The sequence below is a fragment of the Lactuca saligna genome, chromosome 2, assembly GCF_052625555.1.
Source record: "Lactuca saligna cultivar CGN05327 chromosome 2, ASM5262555v1, whole genome shotgun sequence".
NCBI lineage: Eukaryota > Viridiplantae > Streptophyta > Magnoliopsida > Asterales > Asteraceae > Lactuca > Lactuca saligna.
The window spans coordinates 23,076,290-23,088,931 of record NC_136418.1 but is presented as its reverse complement, the minus strand read 5'-3'; the positions used below and the strand labels follow the sequence as shown (position 1 = coordinate 23,088,931).

At 42.1% G+C, this 12,642-nt stretch overlaps 1 non-coding gene across 1 annotated transcript; it reads right to left on the bottom strand.

Annotated features, from left to right (window-relative positions):
• Positions 1-2,759: 2,759 nt before the first annotated feature.
• On the bottom strand, positions 2,760-2,865 carry LOC145033215 (small nucleolar RNA R71). Its single transcript, XR_013677450.1, has one exon. It is a non-coding gene; the product is annotated as a small nucleolar RNA R71 (small nucleolar RNA).
• Between the last annotated feature and the right edge of the window lie 9,777 nt (positions 2,866-12,642).

Sequence of the window (12,642 nt, the reverse complement as noted above, 5' to 3'; positions counted from 1 at the left end):
CACAAGAATCTGAATATGAATCTGAACCCAAATTACATATAAAAGAGAGAGAACCCAAAGACGAGCCAAAAGAAAAAATGGTGGACATTACCGACATTTCGATGGAAACAAACAAGATGAGAATCTGAAAGGACATATTGTTTCCGTGCTTAAGGATGTTCCATTTTCCGAGAAAGATCATGAGGATGCTTACAAACACCTTGATGAACTCAGTGACTATGCTAAATATGTGACAACTCGATATTTCGACTCTATGTAATGACCTAAAAAGTCAAGTATTGTAGCTACTTTTGAAATAATGAAATTAACTTCGAAAATAAAGTCTCTATAGGAATGTCTATTATGCTAGATAATGTGTCAAGGTTTATAGAAATACTAAGAACAATAAAATTCGAGTTATAACGAAGAAGTTATGACCATTCTAAGATTTCCGACAAAACCAGCAACACCGATTAAACGAAAAACGTGAAGTTTCAATACAATATTTTTTAGTCTTAAGTATCTAAATGAAAGTTGTAGATCATATTTTCAGCTACGCGTGCATATAAAGAACATCGAAAACGGAGCTCGTACACGAAAGTTATGGATTTTACAAGTTCGGAGTCCAAAATCTGAGGCTGCCAGGCTTGCCACGACGTGGCACAGTTTTGCCGCGACCCGGCAAGTGACTGAGGGTGTCCAATCAATGTAAGAGGATATAATTGCTCCCCACGACGTGGCACACCCTTTTCCACGACGTGGCACTCAAAAATCCCCCCTATAAATAGAACTCTTGGGGTGCCGGGTTTAGGTGCTCCATTCTTCCATCTCTTGTGTTGAAACTCTGCGGTTAAGCTCCCGAAGCCCCGGTTTTCACACTCAAGTTCCGAAGGAAGGATTCTACACTCCTGAGACTCCCGAGATTCCCGAGAATCCTGAGAAACTCGACTTTCACAAGCCGAAGTTCTGCTCGATTTTCATCTTGCTTTCTCCGATCTTTCATGTGAGTTCATACCCCTTAATCAATGTTTTTAATGATTTTAAATGCTTTAATGGGGGTGGGGGGAATACAAGTAGAAAACAACATGTTATTAAATCAATCATATGTATTTATAACTGTGTTTTCATTCAGCGGATTTCACATACTACAAAATGTGATGCATGAAATGGTTTTCTATCTTAAAAATACTTTGTTATCAAATGTATTACTTTTGAAACATTTATTTAAAATGACATCAATTCACTCTTTATTATTTTTCAAAATTCTTGGATGTCTTACAAAACCATTTTTACATTCTCGAATAAAACTATACTTATACACGTATGTTCTTATATATGTATTGAGGTTATAGTTTTCCTCCTTCATTTAGTTTCCCACACTCTTGGGTAACAAGGGTGTATTAAGCAACTTGAACAACCAATTACCTTCCAATTAATTATCAAAGGGATAGTTAGAAGATACAAAACATTATTCCTATTACAAAGAATCACACAAGAGTTAGTTCATTCATGAGTCTATGCCAGTACACTACATGATACATGAGTACGTTTACATATGCTTACATGATACATGAGTACGTTACATATGCTTACATGATACATGAATACCTTGCATCAATACCTTACATGAATACTTGTATCGTGATTCACGAGGATGATTTATTAGTAAGTTCTGTGTAAATTATCCTGCTTATCCCAGTTCAACTGGATATCTAGACAAGACTAACCATTCTGAATCCCAGCTAATTCGCACTAGTGGTGGATAAACATCTACGGATGCCTACGGTTACTACTTATATTAGGAGTCAATTACGGGCCTAACCAGTCCTCGAGCCTACTGTTCACTACAGAGGTTGATAAACATCTACGGATGTCTATGGTTAATACTTATATTAGGATTCGTTTACGGGACTAACCCTTCCTCCACCCTGCTGCTGCTACAGAGGACAATTAGACAATATTCGAATGCTCATTAGGCTATACATTTGACTTTATGTGATGGCGTGTTAGCCCTAGTACCTCGGGATAACACTTACATTAGTACATTTTCCTATTTACTTTATTTTGTGATATATTCACATAAACGAAGAGTTAGACTAAGTACTCTTGGTACTAGTCAATGGAAAGGAAAAACTATCATTTTACTTACAAAACATTTGGGTCTTGGCAGAAGACTACATCTCATACTAATAGGAAATAAGGTATTTTCTAGGGTTTTCATACTTATATCAAAATCTTTATTTAAAGATTTACAAGGCATTCATAACAGCTTTTCAAAACAAGGCAATGACACTTAAATACTTATGAATTCACCAGCTTTAAGCTGATACTCACTTTCAAAATTACTTTTAATCTCAAGTCATCAGTAGACAGGTACAGTGGTCGGGTTTTGAGAAGACGGAGCACATACAAGACTCATCTTTTATTTAGAATTGTATATTTTGGTGTCTTATTACAATGAAAGAACACATACGTATTAAAACTTTAGTTTTAATGCAATGGATGATGTTGTTGCTTGTTTACTACTTTACACTGTTGTGATACTGTACATGACGTCCTCCACCCCGGAACGTTTCCGCCGTTCTTGGTTTTGGGATGTGACAAAATACTTCAACATCCCAAATACTCCACGTACAATGGTGTTATTGATAATGCTTCCAGTCACTTTTAAAGGAGCTACTAAGGATTGGTTGAAGGCACTTCCACCGGTTTCCATTACTACGTGGGCACAAATATGTGAACAATTCTTAAAGCAATTTTGCCCACCATCAATAGTACCTAAACTTAAGAAGGAAATAGCTACCTTTAAGCAACAACCGGGTAAATCAATTTATGAAGGATGGGAGCATTACAAGGGATTACTTCAAAATTGCTCCCAAATGATCTTAATGTGAAACAAGAAGTATCAATCTTCTATGATGGGATAAATGTGATGACAAGGCAAATCCTTGATTCTCAAGGACATTTAACAAAGAAAAATCCCGCAAAATTCAAGGAGCTTAATGAAGAGTTTTCTAAGCATTCATGTGAGTATCATAATCCTTGACATGGTGGAGCTAAAGGAATTGGGAGTGGCATTTCGGAAGACATGGCGGCTGCTTTGGCTATGCTCAATAATATGGATCGAAGAATGACAAAAATGGACGAATCCATACATGCTATTTGTGTGGGTTATGAAAAATGCAATGGTCTACATTTGATAAGAGATTGCTAATTTGGATGAGAACGGGAATAAGAAAGCTCAAGTATGTTACTCAAGTGGAGACAAATACAATGAAGATTGGAGGAAGCCGAAGAAAGAATGGTTGTCAAACGATGAATACAAAAAGCACAAAAGATGAAATTATAGGCAAATTGGCGGAGGATTTTACTAAAAAGAGAAAAATCAATTGGAAAAGAAAGTTAATTTAGAGTCCATCCTAGCTAGATTCATGGAGGCTTCGTAAAAACGACATGATGAGACCGATGCAACAATAAGAGACCAACAAGTTTTAATGAGAGACCAACAAGATTTACTTAGAAATCATCAAGCATCGATCCAAAACATTGAAGCTTAACTTTGTCAATTAACTACATTGGTTAATGAAAGATTAACTCCACAAATTCCTATGAAAAACCACAATCGCATGTCATGGTCATCGATACTAAAGAAGATACTATTTCTGAGTTCCTAGTAGCCCTAGAAGAAGAGCCAATGCAGCCCAAACCATAACCAAAGAAGTTGAAAGTCGAAGAAAAAATTGTTGCTGAATCACCGATCTCACGACATGGGGATCCCATTCTCACGATGTAGGACCACTTTGAACAGAAAAATTTGGCTGAGGTTCAATCTTTTTGACCTCCGCTACCATTTCCTTCTCGAGCTAAAATTCACCTTCTAGAGAAAGAACATTTAAAATTTCAGAAGCAAGTTAAGGGTATTCCTGTTAATACCAATTTTATTGAATCTTTAGCACAAGTTCCCGAATATGCAAAGTTTCTTCAAGACTTACTCGACACTCGCCAAAAACTAGAGAAGACTTCCAAAATGATCGTCAGTGAGCAGAGTTCCATGGTGATTATGTGAGAAATACCAAAGAAGATGGGATATCATGGACGCCTTACAATTCCATGTGAATTCGGAAATAATATGTAGACTTATGCTTTAGCTGATTCCGGAGCAAGCATAAATTTGATGCTTTACTCGTACTATCAGAAGCACGCTCATTCACATGGTTAATCGTTCAGCGACTCATCCTCGCGACATAGTTGAAGACATCTTGGTAAAAGTTGGAAATTTTGTTTTTCCAATTGATTTTTTTCATTTTAGATATGAAGGAGGATAAAATGTCCCAATTATCCTTGGACGTCCTTTGCTCAATACCGCATGAGCCTTGGTAGATATACACGAGTCAAAACTTACATTACGAGTGGGAGATGAAGAGATGACTTTTGGAGTGGAAGATGGATTCAAAGAAGACTATGCTCGAAAAGAAGTGTTCAACGTTGATGAAGAAAACGAGCTTGAAGAGTTAGAGAAATTAATGGAAGAAGAAATTCAATCAATTAAAAAAGTCAAGCATACTAAGCCAAGAGCCTCCATTCCAATAGTTTTTGAAGTATTTGCTTATAAAATTCCAAGTTCTTTAGTTATTCATGAAATTGAAGATGATCTGATGTCTAGTGATGAAGAAGAAGAGGTTACTCGAGACTTGAAACAACTAACCTTGAACAAGGTGGATTTGGAGCCTAAGTGTAACATCCGGATTCCCAGGTATCTTATTTTATGCATTTATATTGAGTTTTGGAGAGGGACTCGGCGAGTAGGCGCTCAGACTCGCCGAGTAGGATTGCGCATGGTCGGACTGATTTAATGGCGGACTTGGCGAGTCCATGCGTGGACTCGACGAGTCCACGCTGTTTAATGAAACCCTAATTCTCCGGGGCCTAAGCCCTATTTAAGGATCTTTTAGCCACCATTTGCGGCTATCAAACCCCTGAGAAACCCTAGAGAGTAGAGAGAAGCCTTGTAGTGCAAGAGGAGGGCTATTTCATCATTCTAAGTGTGATTTTGCATGTAACATCCGGAATTTCAGGTATTATATTTATTCATTTTATTTTGAGTTTTGAGGAAGCACTCGGTGAGTTGGTGCGTAGACTCGCCGAGTAGAGACGCGATTTCTCATCCGAATTAATGACTGGACTCGATGAGTCGCATTGGTGGACTCGGAGAGTCAACGCTGTTTAATGAAACCCTAATATCTCGGGTTTGGGACCTATTTAAAGGGCCTTATGGCCGTCATTTGTGCTCACCAGCCCCTAGAGCAAAACCCTAGTGCACTTGAGCGTTTGGAGTGAGAGAAGGAGCCATTATCAACCTTGGAGGTGTTGTCTAGCAAGGGAAAGGAAGTTTTAGCCAAGAGGAAGCAAGAGGAACAACTTCCTGAAGATTTCAGGTCCAGAACATCACATTTGAGGTACCATTTTCGAACCCTTTTCTGTTGAGGTGATGTTCATGTTGATTTAGGGTTTATTGAGCCCTTTTGTGGCTAGATCTAGTGCCCATTTGGTCCCTTAAGAGAGTTAGGTTCTGGATTTGGACCCTTGGAGGTCCAGAGTGTCCCTTTGTCCAAGCTTTTTATGAATCCATGGAGGTTGTGGTTTGGGATCTTTGTGTTTGAGGTCAAAACACCATTTATGAGTCATTAGGTGTGATATGAGCGCTAAGACATGAACTTTATGTGATAAATAAGCTTGGAAGGACTGGATCTATGAGTTAGTGGAACAGATCTGACCTCAGAATGTCGTTTGGGGTTGTGCATGGAATGCACTCGCTGAATCCATTGGCAGACTCGACAAGTTGGTGCGGGTTGTTCATAGATTCCGAACCAGGGGTTGAGTAACTGAGTTGGGTGAGTGACTCGGTGAGTCGGAAGGAACTCAGAGGAAATGGGGTCCTCATAGGGAGTCAGCGAGTCCACGCCAGACTCGGCGAGTTGGGGTTGACCATTGACCATTGACCATAGTTGACCGGTGTTGACTTGATAGGGTTAGTCAACCTTAGTTGGGAAAGTGTTAACTAGAGATGTATTCTGTTATAGGAGGACTATAGCTCGGGAGTTCGAGCACTAGTGATTTCAGGGATTCACGAGTTACCGAGATACGCGAGGTGAGTCCTCTAACTATACTTTAACTTGAGTAGGTAAATAGAGTTATGCGATACAGTGCTTTATATATATTGTTTGTTGTACTGCATTCTTCTATGTGATTTATGTTGTGCATGCTTGTAGAGTTAGAACCAGAGGGTTCACAGATTTTGGTTGCACAGACCCACAGAGTTATAGCATTGAGTGGCTAATATGTGTTATATGTGGTATTTTGGGGAATTCACTAAGCTTCGTGCTTACAGTTTTTTGTGTTATGTGTTTTAGGTTTCTCTCAGAATCACGGGACGGCACCGGCTTGATTGTACACACCAGCGAAAGAGTCATGTTTTAAGGATCCTGGTTTATAATGCAAGTGAAAATGGAGTTATGTTTTGTAATTTGATTATGAATGAGATTTTAAGAAAAGTGTTTTTTTAAGAATTAAATCACTATATTTAAATGAAAAATTGTTTTGAAATTTACGGTGTTACAAGTTGGTATCAGAGCCTTGGTTTGAGGGATTCGGATGCACCTTCGGGTAAATCTGGACTCAAACTGAGGAAGTAAGAAAAGTTTTCAAAGAAATAATTTTCTATAGCGAATAAGAGTTCAAAGAGAAAGCGAGAAAGAGCAGTGTGTACAATCAGCCAGAGCTCGAACGGTGATTTTCCAAAATACCATTGCTTTTGTGTTATGAGATAATTATGATACACTTTATGAGATATTATTGCATGCTGGAGACATGCTAGGTATTTCATATCTTAGGACTAGAGTGGCCTGATTTGTGATGCCTTAGCCTAGGAATTGCTGTTATATGCGATGTCCTTTTGAGTATGTGATGAGTGAGAATATTTAGACGGAATCCTTTAGGGGGATTTGAGTAGAGAAGTAATCTCGGGGAGATACCTAGATGAGTACCGTGGTACTCAGCGAAAGAATAGTTAGAACTCGTGAGGGGAAGAGTTGCAGAGTTCGGTGGTACTTTCGAGGATGAGCAGAGCAAGCGGAGTTATCACCCAGACTGAGTCTTATGTATTCTTCGATGCTCGAATGCTACTTGCTTCGTGCTTCGTGGAACTCTCGATGATGGGAGTCAGCTACCAAGCGAATATGACGATATTCAGGAGGTAGATGACTGGCATCATTAGGAGCTCATCAACAGCTGATGGTAGAGAAGTGTGCGAATCTAGGAAGAGACTAGGGAGTAACCTTAGCCAGATGAGTGTACTGGCAGAGTAGAGAATTTCGCTGGGGAGCGAGCAGACGTGACGGAATTGGTGAACGAGAAGGTCGAGCAGCTAGTTAGGAGCTCCGGGATAGTCCGTGTGGAAAGTATGGGTAGATGTGATAGGTAGTATGGGCCCGTACTACTGAAAGCAGAGGACCCATAATTGATACAGGGAGTATTCTAAAGGTTCTAATGATTGGAATGAGGAGTGATGTTATGGTTCGAGTACCATACATCGGAGCAGATGGAGGAATGATGTTATGGTTCGAGTACCATACATCGGAGCAGATGGAGGAGTGATGTTATGGTTCGATTACCATACATCGGAGCAAATGGAGGAGTGATGTTATGGTTCGAGTACCATACATCAGAGCAGATGGAGGAATGATGTTATGGTTCGAGTACCATACATCGGAGCAAATGGAGGAATGATGTTATGGTTCGAGTACCATACATCGGAGCAGATGGAGGAGTGATGTTATGGTTCGAGTACCATACATCGGAGCAGATGGAGGAGTAATGTTACGGTTCGAGTACCATACATCGAAGCAAATGGAGGAGTGATGTTATGGTTCGAGTACCATACATCGGAGCAGATGGAGGAGTGATGTTATGGTTCGAGTACCATACATCGGAGAGGATTGAGGAGTGATGTTATGGTTCGAGTACCATACATCGGAGCGGATCGAGGAGAGAAGTTATGGTTCGAGTACCATACATCGGAGCGAATGGAGGAGTGATGTTATGGTTTGAGTACCATACATCAGAGCGGATGGAGGAATGATGTTATGGTTCGTGTACCATACACCAAAGCATATTGAGAAGAGATGTCATGGGACGAGTACCATGGTTTGTAGTGAATGATGCTTGTGGTTCTTCAGTTATCCGGTCATGATTGATGAGGTAGAGATTGGATGCTATGGGCTTTAGGCCAATGGACCATGATTGAGTTCGAAGAAATGTTCCTTAAGTGGGAGGTCGAGAGCCTTTCAGAGTATTTTGGTAAGGATCCAGAGGGAGGGAAAAGAGTAGAGCAATCAGTCGATAGAGGAGATGTCACCCTCTATGACCTGGGTGGTGTTATTTATGTTCGTGTACGAAACATGAGAGGCATGATGTTTAAGTTTTGGGTTTGGGGGTAAACCCTGCAGGTTGTCATTGAGGATGACTTTCCATCAGAGTATCAGGTAGTAGGTGTGTCGTGAGGCAGTAATTTACCATGAGCAGATAGTCAGTTGGGACTGAGATAGTCGGGGACCACGTTACACCTATTTGAGTATAGTAGGGCGTATTGTAGAGATATCAGTGGGGAGTCCAGTCAAGTTTATCAGTGCAGTGGTTTTCTATCTATGATTGGGTATTGAATATAGTAGTGGGTCCCTGTTCTTGGGAAGATCCATGTGATGGAACATCGGTTGATGAGTCGAGGTGGGGGAGTATGATGATTTCGTGGACCAGTTTATGAGGCAGTGATGTTATTGGATAGTTGAGTTGTTTGGTTTTCGATTGGTACGAGACTTGGAACGACTAGAGGCAGTCGTGACGAGAAGTTCTTGAGGATTTCATCTGAGGTTTAGAGTATATGAGATTGATTGATTTCCTTAAAGGGGATTATCGGGCATTGCGTAGCACTTTCCAGGGGAAGGTGCGTTATTGCTGGTGAAAATAGTTTGTGAGATTGTTGATGTGTCAGATAATGATGGTTCGAACCCTAAGTGGGGGAGAACCAGGTGGTTTATCGAGAGAACCAGAGATTTGTGCAAGAGCGGTTAAGGGATTGGATATAGAAACCTGCAGCTTGAATTCATGAGATCAGGGTCATTGGTGATCAAGGAAAGGTGCAGGGGGAGATAATGCATGTGGTATATGTCTGAGAGAAGGATGGGTGTCTCCACGGCGGGTGGTCAATGGTCAGGAACCTGGTGGTGGTCATAGTCGTTTCAAGAGGAAGACTCGTAATGATGGTTATGGGCAGTTGAGAACTTATGGGTTGAAATATGGGTAAAAGATTGTTGAGTAGCCAACTCCCAGGCTGGGATGTGTATTCTTGCTTGGATTTTAAGCAGTAAGGGAAAGAATTTTGGAGGATCATCAGTGTGTTCTGAAAAGTTAGCACCTTCCTTGTATTCGAATTGAGTGTTTGGATGCACTGAAGTTGCGCATTGAGTGAAATAGGAAATTATTATGGGATTCAGAGGAAATGTATTGATGTATGTGTATGGTGCTGGGAGTGAGGGAATCAGTGGTAGGGGCAGGACATTGTGATGCTCTGTTATGGTGTTCTGTGGTTTCCGTGTATAGCGTCCCGATTTCGGAGTTATTTAGAGTCTTGGGCTTAAGACGACTAGTGATGTATTATGTATCTACGGTTGCAGTGGGATCCCTTCGTGTATTCTCATCAAGATGGATTATTTAAGGAAGTGGATCTCCACAAAGGTGTTCCGTGGTTTCCGTGTATAGCGTCCCGATTTCGGAGTTATTTAGAGTCTTGGGTTTAAGACGACTAGTGATGTATTATGTATCTACGGTTGCAGTGGGAGCCCTTTGTTTATTCTTTCAAGAGGGATTATTTAAGGAAGTGGATCTCCACAAAGGTAGGTTATGTGTTATGGCGGTTGCCGCTAGAGTCTGTAATACATATCGGGGCAAGTGTGTGTGTAACTATCTATGATAGTCTTCGGTGCATGAGTTAGTGAACATAGTGTGGCATTATAATGAGAATGAGAGTATAGGGTGAAGCTACGGGAGCTGTAGTATTCACCAGTCAGAGGGTGTTGTGATGCTACGGGGAGCCGTAGTACTCAAAAGTCAGAGAGAGAGAGAGAGAGAGTCGTAATGCTACGGGGAGCCGTAGTATTCTCCAGTTAGAGGGTGTTGTGATGCTACGAGGATCCGTAGTACTCACAAGTTAGAGGGAGGGAGTCGTGGTACTACGAGGAGCTGTAATATCACTAGTCAGAGGTTGTCGTAATGTTGCGGGAAGCCATAGTACCCACTAGACGGCAAGAGAGTATGATGATGGACTGTTCTTCGATAAGTGCATGATGCAGAAGACTTTTTGGCTTGAGTAGCCCTAGTGTTGAGTTTATGGAGCCTAGTGGTTAAACTGGGGCAAGAATGGGGTCTCCGTCTCTGTCAGGAGGGTCAGCGAGGTGCATGGGAGAATGTGCGCAGCAGACGCCAGAGGTTAGAGCTGAGTCGATCTTCGATTAGATTGTATTTTTATGAGGGAAAGGGAATTTCGTGACTTGCGTGTCACTGGTTCGTGATAGTGGTCACAGGGAGGAAGTTAGTAAGACATTTTGGATCATGTTATGTGTGACCTTTGGGGGTTTAGCTATGGGGCTAAAAGCTGACCTGGTGCTCAGTATCGAAGATGAATATGAGAAATGAGCTAGAGTTGCCATAGGTGATGTCTGCAGACCCTTCGGAGAGAACGAATGATTCAGATGCTTGAGGATATGCTTCGGCTTTGCGTATTAGATTTCGGGGGGGGGGGGGGGGGGGGGGGGGAATTGTGGCCCGTATTTGCCCTTGGCAGATTTTTCCTACAACAATAGCCATCATTAGTGCATCAGTATGCCACCCTTTGAGCTGTTGTAGGGGAGGAGGTATCGGACCCCATTTGCTGGGGAGAAGTAGGGTAGCATGTGATGGGAAATACAGAGATTGTGCTGCAAACCACAGAGCAGATATAGCGGGTCAGACAGAGATTGTTGACCGCTCAGAGCCGCCAGAAGAGTTATGCGGATAGACGACGATCTGAGCTTGAGTTCCTGGTCGGTGACTATGTTCACCTGAAGGTATCTCCTTGGAAAGGAGTGATTCGATTCAGGAGGAGGGGCAAGCTAGGGCCCCGGTATATCGGGTCGTTCAGAGTAATCGCGATGGTGAGCAAGGTAGCGTATCGCTTGGAGCTACCTGCAGAATTGGAGCGGATTCATAATTCCTTCCATGTGTCTCAGTTGAGGAAGTGTATAGCCGGTGGTAGTGCTATTAGAGGACATCCAGGTGGATGCGAGCCTGAACTACGCGGAGAGACCAGTTGCGATTGTGGATCGGAAGATCATGGTTCTGAGGAACAAGGAGGTGCCGTTGGTGCAGGTCCAGTGGCAGCATCGGAAAGGGTCGGAGCTTACTTGGGAACCGGAGCGTGAGATGCGTGTGTAGCATCCGGAGCTATTTCAGGGATGAGACTTCAAGGGCGAAGTCAGATTCAAGTGGGGGAGAATTGTAACATCCGTAATTTCAGGTATTATATTTATTCATTTTATTTTGAGTTTTGAGGAAGAACTCGGTGAGTTGGTGCGTAGACTCGTCGAGTAGAGATGCGATTTCTCATCCGGATTAATGACTGGACTCGACGAGTTGCATTGGTGGACTCGGCGAGTCAACGTTGTTTAATGAAACCCTAATTTCTCAGGTTTGGGGCCTATTTAAAGGTCCTTATGGCCGTCATTTGTGCTCACCAGCCCCCAAAGCGAAACCCTAGTGCACTTGAGCGTTTGGAGTGAGAGAATGAGCCATTATCAACCTTGGAGGTCTTGTCTAGCAAGGGAAAGGAAGTTTTAGCCAAGAGGAAGCACGAGGAACAACGTCCTGAAGATTTGAGGTCCAGAACATCACATTTGAGGTACCATTTTCGAACCCTTTTCTGTTGAGGTGATGTTCATGTTGATTTAGGGTTTATTGAGCCCTTTTGTGGCTAGATCTAGTGCCCATTTGGTCCCTTAAGCGAGTTAGGTTCTGGATATGGACCCTTGGAGGTCCAGAGTGTCCCTTTGTCCAAGCTTTTTATGAATCCATGGAGGTTTTGGTTTGGGATCTTTGTGTTTGAGGTCAAAAAACCATTTATGAGTCATTAGGTGTGATATGAGCGCTAAGACATGAACTTTACGTGAAAAATAAGCTTGGAAGGACTGGATCTATGAGTTAGTGGAACAGATCTGACCTCAGAAGGTCGTTTGGGGTTGTGCATGGAATGCACTCGCCGAGTCCATTGGCACACTCGACGAGTTGGTGCGGTTTCTTCATAGATTTCGAACCAGGGGTTGAGTAACCGAGTTGGGTGAGTGACTCGGTGAGTCGGAAGGAACTCAGAGGAAATGGGGTCCTCATAGGGAGTTGGCGAGTCCACGCCAGACTCGGCGAGTTGGGGTTGACCATTGACCATTGACCAGAGTTGACCGGTTTTGACTTGATAGGGTTAGTCAACCTTAGTTGGGAAAGTGTTAACTAGAGATGTATTGTGTTATAAGAGGACTATAGCTCGGGAGATCGAGCACTAGTGATTTCAGGGATTCACGAGTT